The sequence below is a fragment of the Myodes glareolus genome, chromosome X (genome assembly GCF_982192425.1).
Source record: "Myodes glareolus chromosome X, mMyoGla1.1, whole genome shotgun sequence".
Lineage (NCBI taxonomy): Eukaryota > Metazoa > Chordata > Mammalia > Rodentia > Cricetidae > Myodes > Myodes glareolus.
Window position 1 is genome coordinate 56,374,887 of NC_142053.1, and position 12,465 is coordinate 56,387,351.

The 12,465-nt window shown below is 35.6% G+C and overlaps 1 pseudogene; it reads left to right on the top strand.

Moving 5' to 3' along the window:
• LOC125389263 (uncharacterized) overlaps nucleotides 1–9,483 on the top strand; it is a 49,632-nt pseudogene extending 40,149 nt beyond the window's left edge.
• The last annotated feature ends 2,982 nt before the right edge of the window (nucleotides 9,484–12,465 follow it).

Here is a 12,465-nt window from a genome sequence, read left to right on the forward strand (position 1 = left end):
CATTGAAGTTCCATAAAGTTTTTAGGATTATTGAAATTTTCTGGGGATTATAATGACCTGGATATAATTTGAAAATCTTCTTTACCTTTTAATTCATAATTAGGAATTTCCTAGATGAACCATGAGTAGGGAAATTCTAGGGGCTTGAAAGATTTTTGTTTATGAAGAGCAGGTTCTGTTAACAATGAAAACTGTGTTGTGCTGCATTTCTACTGATAAAGTATTTAGTGACTGACTGCACAGAGCAACTTGCCATGTATTCTTTAGGTCTTTGCATTCTGTAACACCAAGGTGCTCTTACATACTGCACATTCCGGTTCAAAGATGCCTTTCATTTTCCCCACTCTATTTGTTAAGTTGCTTATTTTATTTAGTGCTTTGTTCTTCTCAACCATGAATGATTCATGTCCATATTGAGTGCTACCTATGGTATCTAACAAGTTGCATTTAAATCCATTTCCCTTTTCTGTTATATCATACATTTAACTTCAACTGAAAGGGCTATACTCAATTAGTTATTTAAGTTGTTAAGCAAAAGTATAATGTTTATCCTTCTGCATTCAAAAGAGGAATTATAATAGGCTTTTTTAAATTGGCAAGCTGATTGCTGCTACAATCCCAAGCAAAATGAATTTTAATATCCTTTATGCAGTGATTAAGGCAGAGAGAAAACAAGCCATGTAGAAGTTAAGAAAGACAATAGAAGGTAATACACAGATTAAGTCGAGAAGGGAGTTTTAGTATTACTGCAGTTCATAGGGACTGGGAGAGCAGAAGATATTGTCAGGGGAAGAGAGATATGAGAACTACATAAAAAGAAGTCATAAATATTCAAAATTATCTAGCATGGAAATAGCTGATTTATTTTTAGGTGACTATAATCTAAAACAATGAAGAGTAAATAGTTCTCTTGGTAGTACCCAGTTCTAAACATTACTGATAAGAGTGCCATGCAGTAGCAACTCTGCCCATTGATGCCAACACTTAAATTTTCCTTGACCTAGCTACCCATTCTGGTTTGGGTGGTGGTTATAGGTGGCTATCCTTTTAATGTATTAGTCCTTTTCTATGTCTTATTAATCAGAATTTTCTTTTGTTATTCATTAAAGGAGAAGGAACTACAAAACTATATTTTTTTCTGCTCCAGGAAAAGGACATAGGAAAAACCTATAATTATTACAGACATGTTTTCATAAATTACTTATGTTTTTCACAAATTTCAATCATTCCATGCTATTTCCTTACTCATATCTCTAGTACTCTCTATTTTCCAACCTAACAATGAGTGTGAAATGAGACAGAAATGATGAAATATAGATGTAACCCCTCTTCATAAGAGAACAGATGTAAAGAAACTTGTTCTTTGTATACACTTCCAAAAAAAAAGTAAACACCAACCCAGTAAATAAATAAAAGCATTTTATTTACAATGCTTGGGGAACTCCACAAAGAGGAGACAGAAAGTGTGTAAGAGCCAAAGGGGTTGGATAACTTCAAGGAAATAAAGGTTTTTAAATCCAGTTGGGCCAATACACATATGAACTCATAGAGACTGAGGCAACATTCACAGGGCCTGAATGAGCCTGCATGGGTCTATGCCAGATATAGTCCTAGAACTTAAAGGACTAGTGGACACATGCCCCTATTCCTAAGTCAGAAGTTATCTACAATTGATAACCACTTCCACATAGAAACATAATTTTCTCAAAGGGAGTCTCACTGTTATGTTATAAGTCTACTCTTATGTTAGGCCATATACCCAACAGTAGATAGCCAACAGAAAATTAATTCAAGTCAGTTGTGGTTGCATCATTTTTTTACTTTTTCATGCTATATTTACATGATTTTTTCCTGATCTCATTGTCTATATGTTGATGCTTTAGATTTTTAAAATGTATGTACTTAGTCTAGATTTTGCAGATTTATCTTAGAAAGGTTTTGCCAATCAGCCTCTTCAGAGAATTCCTGACAAGTTAATAGGCGTGATCTTGAATCAGGTTTCTTGCTGTAGCTCTTGACCTGTCAGGATTGATTCCTGAGTCAGCCAAGGAGCAACCTAGGAATCCCAGTCTCTAAATCATATCCAGGAACTGTAATAACCATGGGAGCTAACCTGAGGACTGGCTTTTCTAGGACTAAATAAGAAGTGGGAGTGATAATAGACGTGGTTCTGTACAGATGGGTCTGAAGTTATAAACTTTGGTACCAATTGTTGGAATTCAGTCTACAAAGCATGTAGATGGGTCTGTTGTATGAGTATGAATATATGTATTTTGTGGAGAGTGTTGAATCACAATTGTGTCCAACACAGAATCTGACTAGACAACTGTATTAGTGTTGAGTCTAAACAACATGTGTATACAAGGATGAGCCTAGAATACAAGTCTATTCAGACAGGCTTGTGCTCTGTCTCCATCATGTTGGAATGAAGTCTGTGGGGATTTTTCTGACACTTGGTCTGATCCATGAATCTACCAGACTCTAGGATCCTTGAGATTAACATGAATCCTGAGACCTACCTGTTGCTTTAACAATTATGGATACTGAGTTATAGAGATGTGATCTTGAGCTTTCAGTAACAAAACAAGCTTGATAACTAAAACAGTATATTCTACTCTAAAGCATGACAATATAGAGGCTGGCCTAAAAACTAAGTATGTAGATGCTATAATGGTGATTTGGTCTTCTAGAGCTGATTGGATTTTAAAAGTTCAAATTATGTAACAGAACATAGGCCCACTAACTCAGTGCTCTAACTTGAATGAGTTGGGTCCATCATGGAGTCTATTTCAATAGCAGTTAACAGGAACCTCATTGCTCATGTCCTAACCTAGAAGTCCATGATTAACATTAGTCTTAGGACCCTAGAATATCCCACGGTACCTCAGTTGTTAAAAGTAAATCTAATATTGGGTTGGTACAAAAGATTGGGATTCCTGGGTTCTCCTTTCTCAAAGGCAGTTATGGATGCCAGTCCATGCATTCTTGACTGAATTCCAAAGCAATGTGAATTTACTCACTTTGAATTGTGTTGCAATGGTCCTGCTTTTGTAGCCTGAGGCAAGTGGATGTTCATTTTTCACTTCCTTTTCCTTAATATGGAAGAAACTTACTTCCATGCTCACTTCTTGGGATGGAGGAAAGTTTGAAAAGGATAATGCTAAACTGTCCTTATTGCCAAATTCAATGTAACGTTTCTTATTTATGCTCTATAGTCAGATACTGCCATCTCTAATCTGGTTTTGTCAGCTTTTATAAAGGCATTCTTATGCATGGATGGTAATCACTACTGATGTTTCAGTTGGATGGGGAAAATTGCATCACAGTTTATATAATTAGGGTGTTCACTGAGGCTTCATGTGCTATAATTTAATTTCAATTTTTAGGTATTAACAAGTTGAGTACCTATTACTACCATAACATTTAGAGGTGTGCTTTTGAAAGCTTTTAAAAATACTGTCACTAGGATGGGGACCCCTATTGTGAATTCTGTTTCCTTTATAGGAAAATCAATGATGAAACACATGCCAATGAGTGTTCTTTGTTTTTTATAATGTATATGATGTGTCATATATGGACTCTTCCAGCAAGAAGATTATCAGGACATCGGACTCTCCAGCACTTTATGTAATATTGTATTATTAACAACTTAAAAACATATGAATGATATTGGAATGACAAGTTCTGTCATCTTGTTCACTTCTACCTTCAGATCAGACTCTTAAACTTTAGAATCAATAGGGCCAGTATGTTTTTTTTTTCTCTAAAAGTCAAGGACTGAGTTTACAAAAGATTTTTTACGTCATCAATACCTGTCTCATTGGTTTTTCTTTGTGACTCTGTGTCTCAAGTAGGAGGTATTATAACACCTTATTTTTGCTTGGTATATGTTCTATTTTGGCATCTGATGCTATTTTATGTAGTTGAAGTAGAAAAGCTGCAGTATTATTTAAAAAGTTGATTTCTTGTTTGAGACTTTCTTAAATATGGAAAATAGAAATAGAAAGAAGAGATGCAAGAAATTCATGAAGGAAAAAAATAAACATTACTAATACTTTTGAAATTTAAAACTTTAGTACTGTGGCTCAATTAACAAGTCTGGCTACCTCACCTCAGAGAACAAGAGCTAATATCTCTTAAACATCGATAAGTTAATACTAAGAAAACCCACATGTAACTTCTGAATAGCTTTCAAATCTGTTGGGCTTTGAAAGGTATAATTAAAACTTCTTATTCTCCATTTCTTTGTCTACCAACTGTCTGATCACAGAAAGAAGGAAAACAAGATTTTTTTCTTTAACCAGTGAAAGCATTTGCCAAATTTAAAGAGAAATTATACTTTTAAGTATTAAAAAGAAAACCTTTCTTACTAAAGGAACAAATGAGTTGAGTTATGCTCAAATACAATTTTAAAGCTCAAAAGTGAGCAAAGCCAATGAAGAGCTCTCAGTGACATCAATTTCTAAATACGGCATTTTTTAAACAACAAAGCTTGAATTTGGGGAGGGTTTGAACCTTGGGTGTTAATTCTCATCACTTTACCATCATGTATACTATGTAGTAGTATAGTATTGTGATTATAACAAATAACTTTAACTTTATACTGGGGGACACGTTAAAATATTCACCTTATCCCTGCTGACTGTAGCAAGCAAGACACAGTGAAAGGCTCATATTTACACATCAATACTCTTTTCATTTTACCTATCTTGCTTCAATTCAAAACTCACAAATATACCAATGACAAACCTCAAAAAAAGCAAAATCCTAAAACTCACATAGAAGTACAAAAGACCCCAGATATTCAAAACAGTATTGGATAAAAAGAACCAAGCTGGAGACATCACAAGTATGTGATTTCAAGATATAGAAAGTCATGGTAACCAAAACAGCATGATATTGGCATAAAAAGAGATATACCAACCAACAGAACAGAATAGAGATCCAGAAATAAATCCATGTTTCTACAGCCAACTGATTCTCCACAAAAGCACCAAAAACATGCACTGGGGAAAGGACAACCCCTTCAATAAATGATACTGCAAAAGCTGGATAGATATTCACACAGAGAAGAGGAAAACTTGACCTTCATTGCTCACCCTGTACAAACTCAACTGAAAATGGATCAAAGACTAAAAATCTAACATCTAAAACCTGGAACGTATTAGCAGGAAGCACAGGAGAGACTTTGTTACAGGCAGTGAATTTTGGAAAGAACACTTCCAGCAAAGGAAACAAGAGCGAAATTTAACAAATGGATTACATTGAACTGAAAGTTTCTGTACAGTGAATAAAACAATCCACAGAAGAAACAACCTAAATAGTGAGGTAAAGTATTTGCTGTGTATTTGTCTGTCACTAATAATAAATAAGGTAAACAGTAAAATCTAAGCAATAAAACCTGAGTAATCTAATTGCAAAAATGGATAAATGATCTGAATAGACACTTCTCAAAAAAAGAAATATATATGGCAACAAATGCATGAAAAAAATTTAAGAACACTAGCCATCAAAAAATATAAGCCCAAACTACACTGATGTGTCATTTATCCTAGTTGGAATATTTATTAATGGTCATAAAAATTCTAGCAATGATGTAGCAAGAATAAACTTATGTACTTCTTTGTTAGAAATGTTAACACGGAAGTCCAGCCCTTATGGATAACAGTACAGGGATTCCTTAAGAATGAGACTACAAGAAAGAACTCTAAAATTAAATACATATCTCATTTCTGAATATATATCAAAATTAAAGAAAATTTACATATCAAATTGATATCCACATGTCCATATTTATTACTGTAGTATTAACAATAGCTAAGATACTGAATTACCCTAATTATTTATACATGGATAGGCAGATAAGTTATGATATTGTATATCTATATAGATATTTTACAGATATATACCAATATATATAAAATAATTAAATCTTAACAATTGTCGCTTAGTTGGCTTACTAGTCCATCAAAATATGAACAGATAAAATTTGGTATGGATAAATGGTGCAATATTATCTATCAAAAATAATTAAATGCTGTCATTTGTTGCCAAATAAACAGAATTAAAAGACGTTGTCAAGTAAAAGAAGGCAGATACAGAAACACAAATTCTACATTGTCTCTGTGTTAATTGGAATCTTTAAAAAGTTGTCTATAAAGTAGAATATTTCTACAAATGTAAAGGCTGTGTGAGTTAACAAATAAAACTTGTGGCAAAATGATTGTTGGATTTTATCAATTCCCTATATGGAACTATATAAAATTTCATCTATGTGTATAATTAATATTGTGGATAAGAAGATTCTCGTGAGCAATTGTGGGTCTTAATGTTAGCTATCATTTGTTGTAAGAAAAAACTTCTCTAGTGATCCTTCTACAATATACTAATGTATGGTTATAGCAATATGCCATTAGGAGTAATTTTATTGCTATGTTCACTTAGCAGAATAATAGTAGTTCCCCCATGACACATAGCCAATCTAGTCTCAGGTTCTTTGATTCATTAATAATTAAAGGTACAGGTTCTGTCTCATGAATATTCCAATAACAAATGTGGTTAGTTACTACCATAATATTTTGCCACTACTACACCAGGGGTAATATCTTACATTTAAGTCACTGTTAGAGCTCATAAGATGTGGTGCCTGCACCACCTGGAACCACAGTCCGGCAAGGGTTCTGGGTTAAAGAACACACAGAGACACGAGTCACTCTTGAAGCAATAATGCCAATTTTGTTATGTTCCCAGTTAGCTTATATAGTGTTCTCCTTGAGTACTAGTAGCCACGCCCTAGCTCTGGGAATTTTCCACTACACTCCCACCAGCTATCAGAGGAATAAAATCACTTCCTTGTTTTCAGGAACTAATGATGGTCAGAACATTCTGTGCTCAGAGAAGCTGCACACATAGAAAAACAAGTTGCTTACTACAGCAGGGAAAAGGTCATAGAAAGTGCAGGGTTTGAGGGGCTTCAGCTTCCACCAACGAGGTTTGTAGCTGAATGAGTATTTTCCATTATATTAAATGCAAGTAAGGTAAGGGTAGAGTTTCAAGTTGAACACCAGCTCAATTTATTGATATTCAATGGCATTCAATGACATGAGTATGTGGTATTTTCAACAATAGTGTCTGATCTTCTGCCTATGAAAGGTAACAAATTATATAGATAATTACCTATAATGTTTATTGGGAATATAGAACACTTTTGGCCAGCAACTTAAAAATGGTAATCCATTTCTGTGGTTTTATTTGGTACTATTTGATGTCTAGTTTGAATATTGCCTCCCCTATCATAAGGTAAGTCCATTTAAACTCATTTTGGATAATATATATTTTAGAAAGCCTCTATATTTTCTTAGACTGAGATATCCATTTCTTGTATCTTATTGTCAAGACCTTAATTCTGTCTTCTATACCTATTTTTCTGTTTGTGAATTTTTTTGAAAGTAATTTGATTAAATTATAAAAGTTTCCATTTACGCCCCTCTTCCCAACACCCTCCCACTCCCCCCACTCCCTCTCCTCCTCCCTCTTTGTCCCTAAGGGCAGTCAGGGTTTCCTGCCCTGTGGGAAGTTCAAGTTCCTCCCGCCTCCCTCCAGGTCCAGGAAGGTGAGTATCCAAACAGACTGGATCCCCAAAATCCAGTATATGCAGAGGAAACAAGTCCCAGTGTCATTGTCAATGGCTTTTCAGAAAGACTCCGGGCCAGCCACATTCAGAGAATCTGGCCACATTCAGACAATCTCGTTGGATCACGTCCTCGTTCAGTCCCAGTCCAACTGGCCTTGGTAAACTCTCATTAGATCCGTCCCCTTGTATCAGTGGGTGATAGCATCCCTCGCAGTCCTTATTTCCTTTTTCATTTTCTTTGTGGATTTTTGTTTAGTGATTCTATTTCTTTGTACAATTCTACTTTAATATCTTGTATTATTTTCCTCATTTCATTTAGCTGATTGTGGGTTTTTTTTTTAAAAAAAAAAATCATTTGTATTATCACTGCCCAGGTTGTGTGTACAGATTGTGTACCAAATTTCCAGACCTTCTAAGAAACATCTACATAACATGTCTTTTATTTTTCCAGAGATAAAGATGATTGTACAAGGTTTAGTACAAAAGTACACAGAAGAGCAGATATAATAAAATTTTTGTATGAGATTTTATCTTACCAGAAGCTTTAATATATTTGAAAAATAGAATTCATGAACTAAAAAATAATTGTCCTTCTCTAGTCATGTCAAGTTTAATGGAAATGAGTTTAATCTGATTGCAACACCAAAAACGGTATCACAATGCCTTACTTGAGACTCAGAAATAGTGGAGACTACTGATATAGGAGAAAACAGACTAGCCCCAGAAAAGACATATCCAGATAGAGAAAAGAAAAAGGGGCAGTCAGATTTATCTATTTCTCAAAGAACCTCAAAACAGCAGTATTCAAGGTCATTGTCAAGGTCACGAGACAGAAAATGAAAATCAGATAAAGAAGGAAGAAAACACAGGACCCAGAGCAGAAGCAAAGAGGCAAGAAGACATGAATCCAAGGATATGTCCTCTAAGAGACATTAGTCTGAGGCACACAATGGCAAATAACATTCTGCTGGCAAAGGAAGAGAGCAATTAAAATCTTCTGAAAATAGTGAGGAAGGACACAAAAGCAAAGAAAGGAAGTCATCATAAGGCAGAAGTCACCAGATAGGTCTCATGAAAGACACCATCAAAGTAGAAGCAGGGAGAGGAAGAAGTCTCTGTCCAGGAGAAGGGATCAAAAAAATGTCTCAATCAATCCTGGAGCAGAGACAGGAAGACAAGATCTAGAAGCTGGGTTAGAAAATGAAAGATTAGAACATGATCCAGATTGATATCCAGACACGGGCATAGGGCTAGAAGCAGGAGCAGATCAAGTGGTCGAAGTCGAGATAGAAAGAAGAGAACTGAAAAACTAGAAAGATTTAGCAGAAGCCTAAGCTAGACATATAATCCTTGTACTTTCAGAGGCAGAAGCACAGCAACAGATGCTCAGGAAACTGTAAAACATCAGAAATCTTTAACTAGGAGATTAGAAAAGGCAAAAAATTTACAAGAACAATGAGAAAAGGAAACGGTTGAATGAAAAAAACAAGAAATGGCTGCAGCTGAAGCCACTGGGGATTCTGTTCTCAATGTTGCTCCACTACTGCTGTCAGGAACACAAGTGATTCCTCCAAAAGTTATCGCAAGCCCTGCACGCGAAAGCCTTGGCAGAGATTGGCATAGCTTTGCCCATAACTTCTATAACCCAGCCATTGTGAATCCAGTGAAATTTGCTGAGTAAGAGAAAAAGAGGAAAGTGCTCTGGCAAGGCAAGAAAGAAGGCAACAAATCTCAGTCTGCTGAAATATGGGAAAAAATTGAATTTTGGAAACAAGGACGAAAATGTCAAATTGAGGAAGCTAATGGTCATTAAGAGTGAAGCTGATTCTGTTTTAAATAGTCTTAATTGATGAATATATTTACAACCTATTTAATGTCGGTGAACATATTCCTAATTGCTGTTTTGAACTCCTTGTATTATACTTTAACTAAATTGTTTTATTCTCCTGGAATATTACAGTAGGGTTGATGGTGTTTGAAGGAGGCATATTTTCTTGTTTGTTCATGTTTGTGCCTTTGCACTAGGATCTAAGAATCTTGAGCTATAACATCTGTGGTTTTGTTGGTGTAGATATTAGGTCTCCACATCAAAGTGTGGGTGTTCAGATCTTTGATTGCTGTTATCCCAATCTGACAAGTTGTAGACTGGAAGAACTATACTTATTTTTCAGTCTCAGGGCCTCTCTGAGTTTTCGGGTTCATACTCTGACTAAACCTAGATCTGAAGTTCTGGTTGGAACTCTGAGTTCAGATGAAAGCTGTCCTAGTTTGGTGTGATGAATTGGAAGTTCAGTGGATTTATAGGTTAGCATGATAGGAGGTACTGATTCTGGAGTTTTCGTGAGTAGGACATGGCGTTTAGCTCCATTAAACGTGGTAGAGGCAGAAGTAGAATTATTTTTGTTTTGGTAAAGAATATCAAGGAGTTCAACAGGGGTGGAAATTGGCTAAGAGGCAGGGCTGCTACTGGTAGACAGTATGTCTAAAAGTATCCTGAATATACCACAATGGAGGAAGGGAAGGTGGGCACAGATATGGTACTTCAGTCCCAGTCAAGTGATGCAACTATAGGGTCCCTGGTTCAGAAATGTTTCTCAATTTGGCAAAAGTCACAATAAAGGGAGATGGAACTGAATGAATGTCTGTATGGGGCAGAGAAAAATAACTTAAGAATGAGATTTTACCAAAATCCCAAAATATCTGAACCTCAGTTTCTATGATTTTAAGTAAGGATATAGATAATAGGACATAGATATCCTGGTAGTTGTAAAACTTAAAGTATGGACAGAGTGGTTATGTGATCATGGTAAGCACGATTTAAGCTCTTTTATGTCAAAATGCTAGGGAAATCTTGAGTTGAACAGAGGCTAGAAGCCTGTGCTAAAGTGGAACAAGAAAGACAAAACAGATTTAAATATAAATCTTATTGATTAAGAGTGAGCCCCCAATGAATGTTAGCACCAATGTATTTGGGGTAAGACAAGTGTTAAACTAAATAAAGATATGAAATCTTACTTTAGATTCTTTGAGATTTTTGTTATAAGATTTTAAGTGGAACCAATTCTCCCACCCAAAGTAGCATTTTATTCATTTCATTGTCAGTAGAAATGATTTTAACTCATCTGAATGCACTCATGAGATCTATTTGACAGTTTCATCTTCTGATGGAATTGTTTTTATTACATATGCTTTTACCATATAAGTTGTCTTGCTATTGAAAATCAAGACATGCCCTCAAACAATCTAATTTTGTGTTCTATTTTTAATGGATGTTTTAATGTCAATAATTTGTCAAAGAATACAGAGTGGTTTAGAAACCTATTTCAGAGTGACTCAGAAAATATCCTTTGTTGCTTACAATATTCTAGTTTTCATTGTTTGATACATACATGGAAATAGTTTGAATATCATAAACTAGTAGTTTCCAAGGATGGTTTAAAAAAGTCACAATAAATTACAAAATTGTAGTTTAGAGAGGTACATTTCTAGAAAAATGAAATCTTATGTTTCTAAATGCAATGCCATTTGCCCTTCTCTAACTTGAGAAAGGAAACCATTCTATCAGCGGTATGAACAGTGAGGAAACAATTACCCCAAAATGTCTAGGGCCTAACTAGTAGTAATGCTTATTTTGCCCTTTCCATAAGCCCTTTATATGTAAAAAGGAAGTTTTGGTTTTTAGTGTCATTCGGGAATGCACACTGCAATCAGTGTCAATAACATAATGGGAAAAGGGAAATTGGAAAACTTTTCACTATCTATTATAGTTTCTGTCTTAATCAGAAACTTGAATTCATGTTTGTATTTTATTAGAAAGAACCAAATGTCCATTATTAAATTAAAGGAGCCTGGGAAGCACAATGCTACCATGCATCATAAATGAGAAGATTAGGAAGAAGGAGTTATCAATGACAACAAAAATCATTTTATAAAGACTCAAGGAATAATTTTAGTTTATATTTAACCAAAATTATAAATCAAATGAAATAAGGATCTTGGGATGACAACACTTCCAAAGATTAAAATAAAAATCAATACCAGGCACTAGAATTCACCTTTCAAGTCCTTGGTCAGAGTAGTCCAAGTGACTCCCAAAGTGATAAAGGTTATGGTTTTTGACTTAGGTGCATACCACACATTTAGGACAGTACCTAGATAATTTGAACCACATCTAACCTAATCTAAAAGCCTCTTTTATGCAGTCTAGTTTCCATAGTAACAAAAATTCTTACATAAGCTTCCAAAGGTGGGAACAATTACTATCCTTACCCAGCTTTGAACCACATCAATGACCAACAAATCAAAATATACATAAAGGAAGCTTCAACACCCCCACCCATCGAAAGGACACTGCAAGCTACAAGTTCCACTTCGCTCCCAAACACTCCTAGCCCCCATGACCTCAGAGAAACTCTGAAACACAAGCTGCAACTACACAGAGAGGACTAAGAGGTGAGTGATCACCCACCCAGCAAGGCACTCTCTAGAACCTCCATACCTGGGGTGAGTATTTCCCCCACCTGCCTCAGCTTCTCTAGCCAGCCAGTAGGCAAGCCTCCTTCAGGGAGGCTGCTCCAACATTCCTACCCCATTGATTGCATCCTGAAAGCTATAAGTCCAACTCTGACCCCAAACTCTCCTATCCCCCTTGAGCTCAGAGGAACTCTGAAACACAGGCTGTGACTACACAGAGACAACCAAGAGAGGAACTTGGACACACAGACAGTGATTGCACAGAGTGAATCAGGAGAGCAGACCAAGAGAATGGACCAAGAGAGTGGGCCAAGGGAGATCTCAGCGTCTTCCTGAGACATAGACAGTGACAGCATAAA